Below are 12,370 nucleotides of genomic sequence, written 5' to 3'. Positions count from 1 at the left end.
TCAAGTAGGTAATATCTGAATAAATCAATTTAATGCAATAGGTAACATAGGTGATAAACTTTTCAAAGTAAACAAGGTAAGGGTTTAATGCATAAACCGGGGCTTGCCTTCGTTGATGATCTCAGGTTCCGGATTAGTACCACAATTATCGAATCCCGTGATAACCGGGGATTCTTCCAGAACTTGCTCAACTAGAATCGTTTCACTCTCGGATTCTACACAAAATGATAACATATGCTTTAACATGATGATAATGTAAACATGATGCTGTCATGAAACATGAAATATAACAACACCTCGAATACAATCGTTTTTTCACGGTACAGTTGCAAGCCAACAAAACCAACTTGCAATTCTACCGTCAAGAACCACACATGTGACTTGACCAAACTGATCTTGAAACCCTACTAGTCACAAAACATGATCAAAACAAGATCAAACACTTAGGGTTTGCTTTTATTTATTTTTGAATTAATTTGGAAATAAGCCCAAAAATGAACTTGTTCCAAATGACCTCAAAATTTTATGTAAGCTTCCTCATGACAAATTAGTGTACCAAAACAAATTTCATAATTTTTGGAATTATACAATGTCCTACAAAAATCATGGAAATTGCATTTATCAATTAATGGACTAAATTTTTGAACATTAAAAATTTATTCAAATTTCAAGTTTCATATTTTTAAACCATACTAGAACATGTACATAAGCTACACACAAATTTTCAAAATTTTTGGAGCTATGATTATTTTCCTACAAATTCCCAAAGTTTTAGCACTATTCAAAATTAGAAAATATCAAAACTCACTATTCTCTCTCTCTCTCTCTCTCACTGACAGCCGCCCCCCACATGTCATCCCTAACCTCTAGCATTGACCGTGGCATCGACGGCGCTGACCGGCGCTAACTCGCCGATGGTGAGCCCAACAACGACGGCCAGAGTACCAACACGTTCACAAGAACTAGGCGCATCGATCTGTGGTACTTTGGAGGTTGATTATGACATGGAACAAGGTTGACGCCGACCATGGCGAACGCGGTGGCACGATAGCGTTACATTGGCGAAACAAGGCCAGGAACGGTGAAACAGAGAGTTCAGGAAGCACCAGTGGCTCACCCCAAATGTGTTGAAGCAACGAGCGAGACCGGAGAAGCTATGGTAATGCGTTTCAACGGTGACAGTGATCACGGCAGAGCGGACCTCGTCGACGACAGCGTTTCGGCGACTGCAGTGGGCAAAATGAGTAGGCAAGAGTGGAATAAGCACTACAGCATCGAGACGAAGCCATAGAGACAACAAACAGTGGCAACAGCTCACCGGATGATGCTGGCCATGGTGAATCAGAGTTTCGGTCGAGGTCACCGGCCGCGAGGAAGATGAACGTGGACAATGAGTTTTTGGCAAAATCAAGCGGTAGCAACAGCTCGGTCAGGTGCACAAGGAGCAGGCGGAACTAGAACATGGCTTTTCTTGCGCTGAGGAGGCGAGAGGAGCTCACCGGAGTCGAGGCGGCGGCGTCGAGAAAACAGAGGGAAGGAAGAAAAGCAATGGACGCCGTCTGGGCTTTATAGCGCAGCCAGGAGCGCGCGGAATCGACACGCAGCGTGCTTCCCATGCCAGCGCGAAGCTGAGGGCGGCCACGAGCATGCCTGGAAGGCCGGAGAAAGGATGCCGGCGGTGGGGCGGTGACGCCCTGTTGCCAACTTGATTTTTGAAGTATTTACAGATTTGCCACTGAGTTCATTTTACAAATTACTCCCAATTTTTCTAAAGAAGTTGAAAATCTCCAAAAATGAAAGTTGCTCAACTTTTCAAACTCTACAACTTTGCTTCAAGGAATATTTTCAAATTCTGCCTCCATTTTGAAATTTGAATTTGGGGTGCATTTGAGTATTTGAATCATTTCAAAATTACTCCAAATTTTATATGTAGACTTGAAAAACTTTGAATACCAAAGTTGATCCTTATAAAATAAGCTTCAACTTTGCTTTTTGTCACAACCCCAAATTCCAAAAGGATTTTGAATTAGACAAAAGGGGCAAAAAGGACTTTTATGATTTGAATTTGAATTCAAATTTGATTTGTTTACCTTTTGCTTTAACTTTGATTTTTGACCAGTAACATGGCCCATTAGGGTTATTGGAGTCAAATGACACATGGCCTCACATGATCACATGAAATTTGACCCTTGTGGTCATGATCTTTATTTAGGGTTTTGAATCACATCACATGAAATAACAACTTATGAAATAAAGCTTATTTAGTGAATGCATTCAAAATTTTCTACTTTATGAATGCTTTGCAATGCATATGATGACATGTCAAGTTTTAGTGCTAGGTCAAAACACCAATGGTGTTACATTTAAGAGTTTTGGCTGATAGAAGTTTGCTGCCCTAATTGTTTATTCTCTGGACAGATTTGGTTGACTGAATTGTTGGACCTAGATAACTATTGAATCACAGTAAGAGTATTAAAATAAAGTTGTAGAAAATTTCATAAGATTTCCAGAATGTCTACAATCATATTATTTCAATGTATATAACTCTAGTTATGGGTAAAACAAGTAGCTGTTGTTTTGGTAGTTCGATAAATAAATTGCAGAAGTGTTTGCCTAAATAATAGAGAAGAGATATGCGCCTACTCAGTAGAATAGAATGCACTTGTTATTATATTAATACCATGCTGTTGAAAATACTTACAAGGATGCATTCATCATGTTTTATCATATAATACTTGTCGACATATATGCATTCGCAATATCTTATTCCATGATCATGCATATAGGATCGACCAAGGAGATAACGTTGCTGAAATTCAACAAAGAAGAGGAAGGGGACCAGCAAGAGAATCCTCTAGTCACAGCTCCTGAAGAAGAGGAGCAGACTCCAGAAGAGCTCCCAGAGTGTCCTGATTATCACCCCACCTCTTTTTTGAAAGGCAAGCCCCGGAGCATTCTAAGTCTCCCAATGTTTTACAAAATATTACTTGAGTCCTTTATGATTGATGCATTAGGTTATAAGAGTTGAATAGAAACACTTGATGCATGGAACTACCTTGTCTAGATATATACACCTTTAACCCTGTGTAGGTTTAGGATCGAATATATGCTTAGCCATGCTTAGACCGGTAGAAGTCGGGTGATTTCCTGTAGCCTGCGAGATATAGGTGGATACCGAAGCATGGTTGGCTATATTTGCTATCGTGGAAAAAGAATCATGGGGTAATGTAAATGGAGGCCGGATGGAGTCTATGCGTAGGTTGACTCATGTGATTCCGTCTGTGCCGATTAAGGACCGTACCTTTGTTATCACTTAGTTGGCCAGATAACTCATTTCAACCGCAAAGCCGAGTAGCTCAACTCAAGTCAGACCCCGCTCTATCAAAGTGCGCACTCTGGATGGTAGTAAGGATGTGCGGGGAGCTAGGCATGAGCCCAAGGGCATGGTAGTCCTGATCATCCTTGCAGCTGGTTGTCCCTGATTGTGCGGCGCTGGGTGAACCCATGAAATATGGACTTGATTTGTACCAAAGGTGACCGTTGATCTGGTCTACATGGGTTTGTGTCAGGAATAAATTCCTAGCTGGTTGAAATCAATTCGAATCACCATCTCTCGGATAGTGAGAAACTTGGCTAGCCCCAACATGGTAGTAATTGTATTATGGAAGGTGATAGTTCGGATAAAGATGGAATTACTACACCGGCTATGGTTACTATTGTATGCTCTTAAAATGATATACCACATGTTTGGCACAGGATAGATGCTAATCTAGAGATGAATAGCTATAATTAACTTGATGACCGAAGTATAATTGTATAATTGAGTTAATCGCTTTTTATGGAAAATGTTGTCAGCTACCTCCACTTATAAAGCCTTGTATAATCCTTGGAATCAATTTATTTTTGGTTTATGACGGATAAGTCTAGCTAAGTACCTTCTCGTACTCAGGGTTTTATTCCCATTGTTGTAGATGGTACCATCTATCATGGATATTGCAAGCATTACTTCTATCCCGCTGTGGATGAGGAGTGAGCCTTAGGCGGGCATCTTTATTAATCCTGCTATATGCTTTTGTCGACTGTGTCATATGTTGGCACTGTATTTGAACTATGTGACAAATGCTAGTTTCAAACTTAATTTGCTTCTGCTACTATCTATCAAACTTGGTTTGTAATAACTTTATTTCATACTCTGATGATGGAAATGTATCTGTGAACTTTATGTAATATGTGACATGTATGTTGAATCATGTACGATCTTGGTTGTATGTGGATCATTTATTGAGACCCGTCATGGTATTCGAGAGACTATCGGGTTTATATGGGCTCAAGTATGACAGTGTAACTGCTTGCAGGCTACCATTGTACTTGCGCTCTTATAAATTGGTCGGTTCTGCGACACCCTTGGACATACCGGGCATTCCGAGAGAAGTCACCGAGCATGCCTTGAAGATCAGGCCAAGCTCCAAGCCGGTAAAGCAGCGCCTATGTTGCTTCAACGAGGGGAAATGCAGGGCCATCGGTGAGGAGATCGCGAAGCTATTGGCGGCAGGGTTTATCAGGGAAGTATGCCACCCAGAGTGGTTGGCCAATCCCGTCCTTGTACGAAAGAAGAGCGGGAAATGGAGAATGTGTGTTGACTACATGGGTGGTGAGGACCTCACTATTTCATCACATACAAGCCAAGGAGAGGAGGAGGTCCAGCATGGGCATCCAATTCATCTTTCTCATGGTTGAGGCCCAGTCCAACTAAAGTTGGAGCCCATCTCGGGTTCCAGGACTAGTCTATCATAAAACTGGTCACACGAGTGCGTTCGGGCTCCATTTTCAACGATCCACATATGGATGGAAAGAGAATTTGATAAGGAAGCCAATGCGTGTGGTCTCACGTCAAAAGCTCTTCGAAATCAATGGGAATCGTCGAAACAAGTCAGCGTCCAGAATCTGTCATGGTGCTGTGCCACTGTCTTTTGGTCTGTTGGACCGTGTATCGTGTTTGGGCCCATTAGGGGGTGCATCTAGGGGGTGATGCCCAAGACTCTATAATTAGCAGCCATCGCTCTCCTTAGGATTTGGGTTTTGTTTAGTTCTTGATTTCATCGTGAAACAGACATCGTTTTACTGCAACTGTGCCGCCTAGGGTGCTTGCTGTGAACCAGGGCTCCAGTTTTTGATCTTGTTTGCCTATGGCGATTAGTCCTTTCAAATAAAGACTTGAACTCCTTCTTGTGTTCATAAGGCTCATTTTTATTTGCAATTTTAGATTGCGTTCATCTTGTTCTTGCTTGTGTTCTCGATTTGTTTGCAGGAAAGCCTTCTCGGCGAGGTCAATCGCGTTCGCGTGGTTGATAACCAATGGAGCAGTGGTGTAACGGTTGCGGGGGTCTGAATCAGTCTTGGTTCGAAGCCTAGATCATGAACGTTAAGTTTCCACCAATCGACGCTATCATAGCTATCGGAAGATCGGGTCTAGTCTACATCAAGTGGTATCAGAGCCCTCGTTGCCCGTTAGGTATAACTTTGTTTTGCCCTTTAGATGGTTACTGTTTTTGCATTACCTATAGTCCACAAAAAGCCAAAAAAAATATACACTACCACATATTCCCTGTCCTATAGCCTCATTGTGCCATGCAATTTCATCTCTATTTCACATTGTTGAGTTCGTGTTCTAGGGCAAGTTCTGGTTGCTGGTTTTAGATCATTTTTTAGTCTAGTTTATGTTTTTTCTTTTGTTTTTTATCATAATCCATGAACACCTTTAGGTCTTGTGTTTCCTTTGTATCCATCAAACCCTAGTCCATGCCATCTAATTTGTTACACTTGTCTTCACTGTTTGCATCTATCTATAGCCGCCGCAACAATTTTTGCATGCATTGTTCCCGTTTTGTCCTCTAATTCAGAGTCAGTTCTTAAAACTGGTCTAGTTTTCGCATACGAACTCGGATTTCGATATTCCATATATCAAAATCGATCAAAAAAAATTTTTAGATCCGTCTGTCTCTTGCTTTGCTAGGTTCAGAAAATTTTATTTTGGCCAAAAACTGGTCACAAGATCCTCTTTTCGTGGTCACAAGCTTTTTGTCGATTTCGAGCATGACTTCTGAATGTTCCATAGGCCATGCCTTTCACTTGTTTAAGCTCATATTTTTTATGGTTACTTCTTTTGTGCTCCTAAGTGAAGAAAAAATATCAAAAAAATAAAAATAAAAAGTCAAAGAATCCCAAAAAACAACGATAACCCAAACATAGAGAAAAAAGAGAGGGACAAAAGTGGAACAATATCTAGAGGAGCACATAGAGAGCGCCATTTGAGCTATGTTTGCGTGTGCTGATTTCCACCTTGTTCCTAATCATATTCCTATTGTTCACATCACTTGATACATCTGATACTTGGAATATTAATAGGCCAGCAACTAAGACAAGTACTCAGGATACTTATTTAGCTTTGCTATTCAGTTGCAAATATTGCTATTCCTTACTACTATATTGTGCCTATCCAAGCTCCACTTTCTTCTAACCAAGTACAGGTTCGCCTTGCAACTGTTACACTCAAGCTACAACAGTTTCACAGTCACCGATCGATTGCACCACCTGTTGCTTTGGTAAGAACACTTGTAAGACCATGGTAAGATGCTTGAGAGTTGAGTGCCTTGTTTTTCCTTATCCACAACCTAAGTAGTTGGTAGGGATAATACTATTTGTGTTGTCTTCTCCTTTCTACTAACCATGTCAGGAAAAGCCAGAGGCAGCGACAAAGGAAACGGGGACACACCTACAGATTTCAATGACTGTGTTTCCAAGAATGAGCTTCATGCCGTTCTTGATGACAAGTTCAATGAGATCCTTAAACAAATCACCAACTTGGCCAAGAGGATTGAAGATGTTGAACAACAACATCCTGAACCACGTCCTAAAGATGATGATGATGATGATGATCTCTCTGAGGTGGATGATGGCGACGTGGAGGCTAAAGCCGAAGCTTGACGATGTGCTGAGGATGCACGTAACCGTAATCGATTGAACTTTAATCGACACGGTATGGGAGGTAATAACCAAGGTAATAATGATCCTTTCTCTAAAACCAAGTTTAAGATACCTCCTTTTTCTGGTTCTGCTAATCCTGAAGCATATTTAGATTAGGAGATGGCTGTAGATCAAAAATTTAGCTCCTATCAAGTACCTGAAGAATATAGAGTTAGACTTGCTACTAGTGAGTTTACTAGTTTTGCTCTTTTCTGGTGGAATGATATTTGCAACAATGTTAATGCTAATGCTAATGCTAATGCTAATGCTCAAATACCTCAAACTTGGACTGTACTTAAATGATGAATAAAATCAAGATTTGTTCCTCCATACTATCAGCGTGATCTGCGATTAAAACTACAACGTTTAAATTAAGGTAGTGAGACTATTAAGGAATATTATCAGGAGCTTTTAATTGGTCTAGCACGTAGTAACATACAGGAAGATGAAATTGATAAGTGTTCTTGATTTTTTGGAGGTTTGCGTCGTGAAATACAGGATGTTCTTGGCTATAAAGAATGGACTAGATTTTCCCAATTATATCATTATGCTCTTAAACCTGAAAGGGAAGTATAGGGACGACAATCTAGGTGTTCCATGACTCCGTCCACTCCTTCACGTCCAACCAAGGTGAGTAAATTTTCTAATGTGTAGACACCACCAGCGCCTGTAAAGAAGAGTTCTCCGATCACACCTTCTTCCAGTGGATCTGCTACACCTTCCTCTAGCAGCTCTTCTAAAGTTGCTTGCCACTACTGCAAGGGCATGGGACATATTGCTAAAGAATGCCCCACCAAATGCGCATATATTGCTACTAATGATGGTGGGTATGCTAGTGCTAGTGATGAAGAGAATGAATTTGCACTTGCAACTGATCTTTATGCAGATAAATATGCGGATAGTGTTGAACATCCTGATGTTGCTGAAGATCCTGATGAGGTAATTGATAGTGTGGCATGCACTGCAAACTACAAATCAATCTTGTTTAGCGTGTTTTGAGTACACAAGTTGAGACAGTAGACAAGCTACAACACCATAATTTGTTTCAAATGTTCCTCATTGTCAATAATTTCCATGTTCGTACTATAATTGATGGAGGGAGCAGCAATAACTTGGTAAGTTCTGAGCTTGTCAAGACCCTTGGTTTATCTACACGTGCTCTTCCATATTCATACCATGTTCAGTGGTTCAACAATAGTGGTAAGGCAAAGGTAACACAATCTGCTCGTGTGTATTTTTCTATCGGATCATACCATGATTATGCTAATTTTGATGTCATGCCTATGCAAGCTTGTTCACTTTTGTTAGGCCGCCCTTGGCAATATGATAATAATGTTGTACATCATGGTAGGCAAAATAGATATACTTTTATGTTTAAAGAAAAGACCATTGCTTTACTTCCTTTAACTGTTGCTAAAATTGTGCAATATGAAAAGGAGCTTGCTGAAAAGAAAAAGAAAGGCCATGATAAAGACTTTAGCAAACCAGCAAATGAACCATCAAGTATCATAAAAGAAGTTTTATTTGCTCTTAAATCTGCTCTTGCTGATCATGATGAACCATGTTATGCTTTAACTTGTATATCGCCTATATGTCCACTTGGTCCTGCTTCTAGCGCTATGTCTCTTGTTGGTACTAACCTTTTGCAGGAGAAGAAGGATCAATTCCTAGCAGGGAGGCTACCATGGCAGCCACCTTTGCGAAGGATTGGGCGCCAAGATGAACGTCTTCTTTCAGGGCCATCGTTGCTGTCATCCAATGGAGGAGACGATCTGCTTCAGTCGAGGACGACTTCAATTCAAGAAAGGGGGGATGATGAGGACATCACTACTTCATCACATACAAGCCAAGGAGAGGAGGAGGTCCAGCATGGGCATCCAATTCATCTTTCTCATGGTGGAGGCCCAGTCCAACTAAAGTTGGAGCCCATCTCGGATTCTAGGACCAGTCTGTCATAAAACTGGTCACATGGGCACATTCACGCTCTATTTTCGACGATTCATATATGGATGGAAAGATAATTTGATAAGGAAGCTAAAGCAAGTGGTCTCACATCAAAAGCTCTTCGGAATCAACAGGAATCATCCAAACAAGTCAGTATCCAGAATCTGCCAAGGTGCTGCGACAGCATCTTTTAGTCCGTTGGACCGTGTATCGTGTTTGGACCCATTAGGGGGCGCGTCCAGGGGGTGATACCAAGACTCTATAATTAGCAGTCATCGCTCTCCTTAGGGGTTGGGTTTTGTTTAGTTCTTGATTTCCTTGTGAAACAGACATCGTTTTGCTACAACTATGCCGCCAAGGCTGCTTGCTGTGAACTAGGGCCCCAGTTCTTGATCTTGTTCGCCTGTGGCGATTAGTCCTTTCGAATAAAGACTTGAACTCCTTGTTTTCATAAGCCTCATATTTATTTGTAATTTCAGATTGTGTTCATCCTGTTCTTGCTTGTGTTCTCGATTTGCTTATAGGAAAGCCTTCTCGACAAGGTCAGTCGCGTTTGCGTGGTTGATAACCAACGGAGCAGTGGTGTAATGGTTGTGGGGGTCCGAATCAGTCTTGGTTCAAAGCCTCGATCATGAACGTCGAGTCTCCACCAATCGACGCTATCATATCTATCAAAAGATTGGGCCTAGTCTACATCAACGGGTCTCAACAAAGCGTGTCCAAAGGATCCATTTCCTTTGCCACGCATAGACCAAGTAGTCGACTCTACCTTAGAGTGCGAAACCCTTTGCTTTCTTGATGCGTACTCCGGATACCATTAAATCATGATGAAAGAGTCTGACCAGCTAGCGACATCTTTCATCACCCCATTCGGATCATTCTACTACGTCACAATGTTGTTCGGTCTGAAGAACGCAGGGGCTACGTACTAGGGTTGTATGCTCAAGTGTTTCAGAGACCTCATTGGGTGAACCGTTGAGGCCTACGTGGATGACATCGTGGTCAAGTCTAAACGGGCTAACCAGGTTGTAGCAGACCTTGAGCAGACCTTCACAAAACTCCAAGCAAATGGAATTAAGCTCAACCCTGAGAAGCGCGTTTTGGGGGTCCTGAGGGGTATGCTGCTTGGTTTCATCGTCTCCGAGAATGGCATCTAAGCCAACCCGGACAAGATCTCAGCCATCACAAGGATGGGCCCAATTCAAAACATGAAGGGGGTACAACGTGTTACAAGGTGCCTCACCGCGCTCAGTCGCTTCATCTCATGCCTCGGCGAATGAGGTCTCCCCCTCTATTGGCTTCTGAAGAAGGTCGACCATTTCGAATGGACGCCCAAGGCCCAGGAGGCGCTTGACATAGTCAAATAGCTCCTGACAAAGGCCCTGATCCTGGTTCCTTCGACCAACAGAGAACCACTTATGCTCTACATTGCGGCCACCATGCAAGTGGTCAGCGCCGCCTTGGTGGTGGAGTGAGAAGAAGAGGGACAAGCCCTCAAAGTACATCACCTTGTGTACTTCATTAGTGAGGTCCTGTCCGATTCCAGGACCCGCTACCCCCAAATCCAAAAGCTCCTGTACGCCATCCTCATCGCCAAGAGGAAGCCACGCCACTACTTTGAGTCACATCTGGTGATGGTCGTGACATCCTTCCCCCTCGGTGAGGTCATCCAAAACTAGGATGCCACAGGAAGAATCACAAAGTGGGCAGTCGAGCTGATGGGACAAGGCATCTTGTATGCCTCTCGGACTGTCATCAAGTCCCAAGTGTTGGCTGATTTCATTGTAGAGTGGACCGAGGTCCAAATGCCGCCAGCAATTGTCGACCAAGAGTACTAGACAATGTACTTTGATGGATTGCTGATGAAGAAAGGTGTTGGCACAGGGTTGGTCTTTGTTTCGCCCCTTGGGGTACGCATGAGGTACATGGTTCGCATCGATTTCCCCTCCTCCAATAATGTGTCCGAATATGAGGCGCTCATCAATGGTCTGTGCATCGCCATTGAGTTGGGTATCTGACACTGAAAGGTCCCTGTGTGGTTTTGGTAATTGAGTGACAACCTAGGTGGACTAATTGTGTTTATATGAGATATACATGTGATTAATCCATAGGTACATGTGTGTGAGCAACATATGCCATGAAGGTGGAAATGGCTCGGAGATGTTGCAAAGCTTACACATGTGATGATGAAGGAGCTTATTGCACATGAGACATGACATTGAGTCATGTGATCAAGGTGGAGAAGATCAAGACATGACTTGGCTTGATGGATCGGTTGTAAGCATGAAGGGTAAGTCAGAGGCTTTGGAGCGACAGACCTTATGGTGGTGAAGCTTGAGCAAGACTTGGCGCTGATGGACGAAGGCGACGGTGAAAAGCAAGTGAAGTCAAGATCGATGAACCAATACAGTCATGTGATGACATGAAGTGGATCATATCTGGTGATTGGTTGGTGCATGTGTTGCATCAACAATGGAGATGGAATGGAATGCGCAAGGCAAAGGTATAACCTAGGGCATTTCATTTCATCGGTCATAGGTGTGTAGAGAAGTTGATGACCGGGTTTAGGATAGATGGCTATACTATCTAGAGGGGCAAACTTGTTTGTATATCGGTCATCTAGTGCCACTCGAGTGATCTAACTTTGTATCATCGTAAGGATAGAGTGGCGTGGCAAGTTGAGTGGCTAATCCTTTGGAAAATGTTTGTGAAAATACTAACACACATGCACATAGTGGTGTACACATGGTGGTGTTGGCACATTTTCAGAGGAGAAGAAGTTGGTAAAGAAAATGAGTTAGTCGCGCTGGTCACGGAGTGACCGGACGCGTCTGATATTTGGACCTGAGGTGAGCGACAAAGTGTAGGCGACCGAACGCGTTCGATTGCCATACCGGACACGCCCGGTAGGAATCAGCGAGCGTCGGTGTTCAGTGTAATAGTTGATCGGACGCTGGGAGCGTCCAGTCCATAGTGACTGGACGCGTCCGGTTGGACCAGAGCGGCTCTAGGAGCTCTCTAGACTCAACCGGACGCTGCGTCTCCTACGTCCGGTCTAGAGTGACCGGACGCGTCCGGTCGGCCCTAGGAGCTTATTGGACCTCAGCGTCTGGTTGTTTCGAACAACACGTCCGATGCGACATGTCAGAGAGAGCCATTGGAGGCAGCGACTAGTTTGAATGGGACACATGGCGGGTCAGCTGCGACTGGACACAGGTGATCGGATGCGTCCGGTGCAAACGACTTGCGTGTCTGGTCGTCCCGAAATTTGTCTAGTGAAAGGGTAATGTCTAGTTTAGCCCATGGGGCTATAAATAGATGGTGGTCTTGGCCATGGCTTGAGCCGAGCACCTTAGGGGACTTTGTGTCCATGCTTGTGAGAGCTTGGGAGCCCTCCATCTCA

The sequence above is a fragment of the Miscanthus floridulus genome, chromosome 18 (genome assembly GCF_019320115.1).
Source record: "Miscanthus floridulus cultivar M001 chromosome 18, ASM1932011v1, whole genome shotgun sequence".
Taxonomy (NCBI): Eukaryota; Viridiplantae; Streptophyta; class Magnoliopsida; order Poales; family Poaceae; genus Miscanthus; species Miscanthus floridulus.
Note: the sequence above shows the minus strand (reverse complement) of the source record.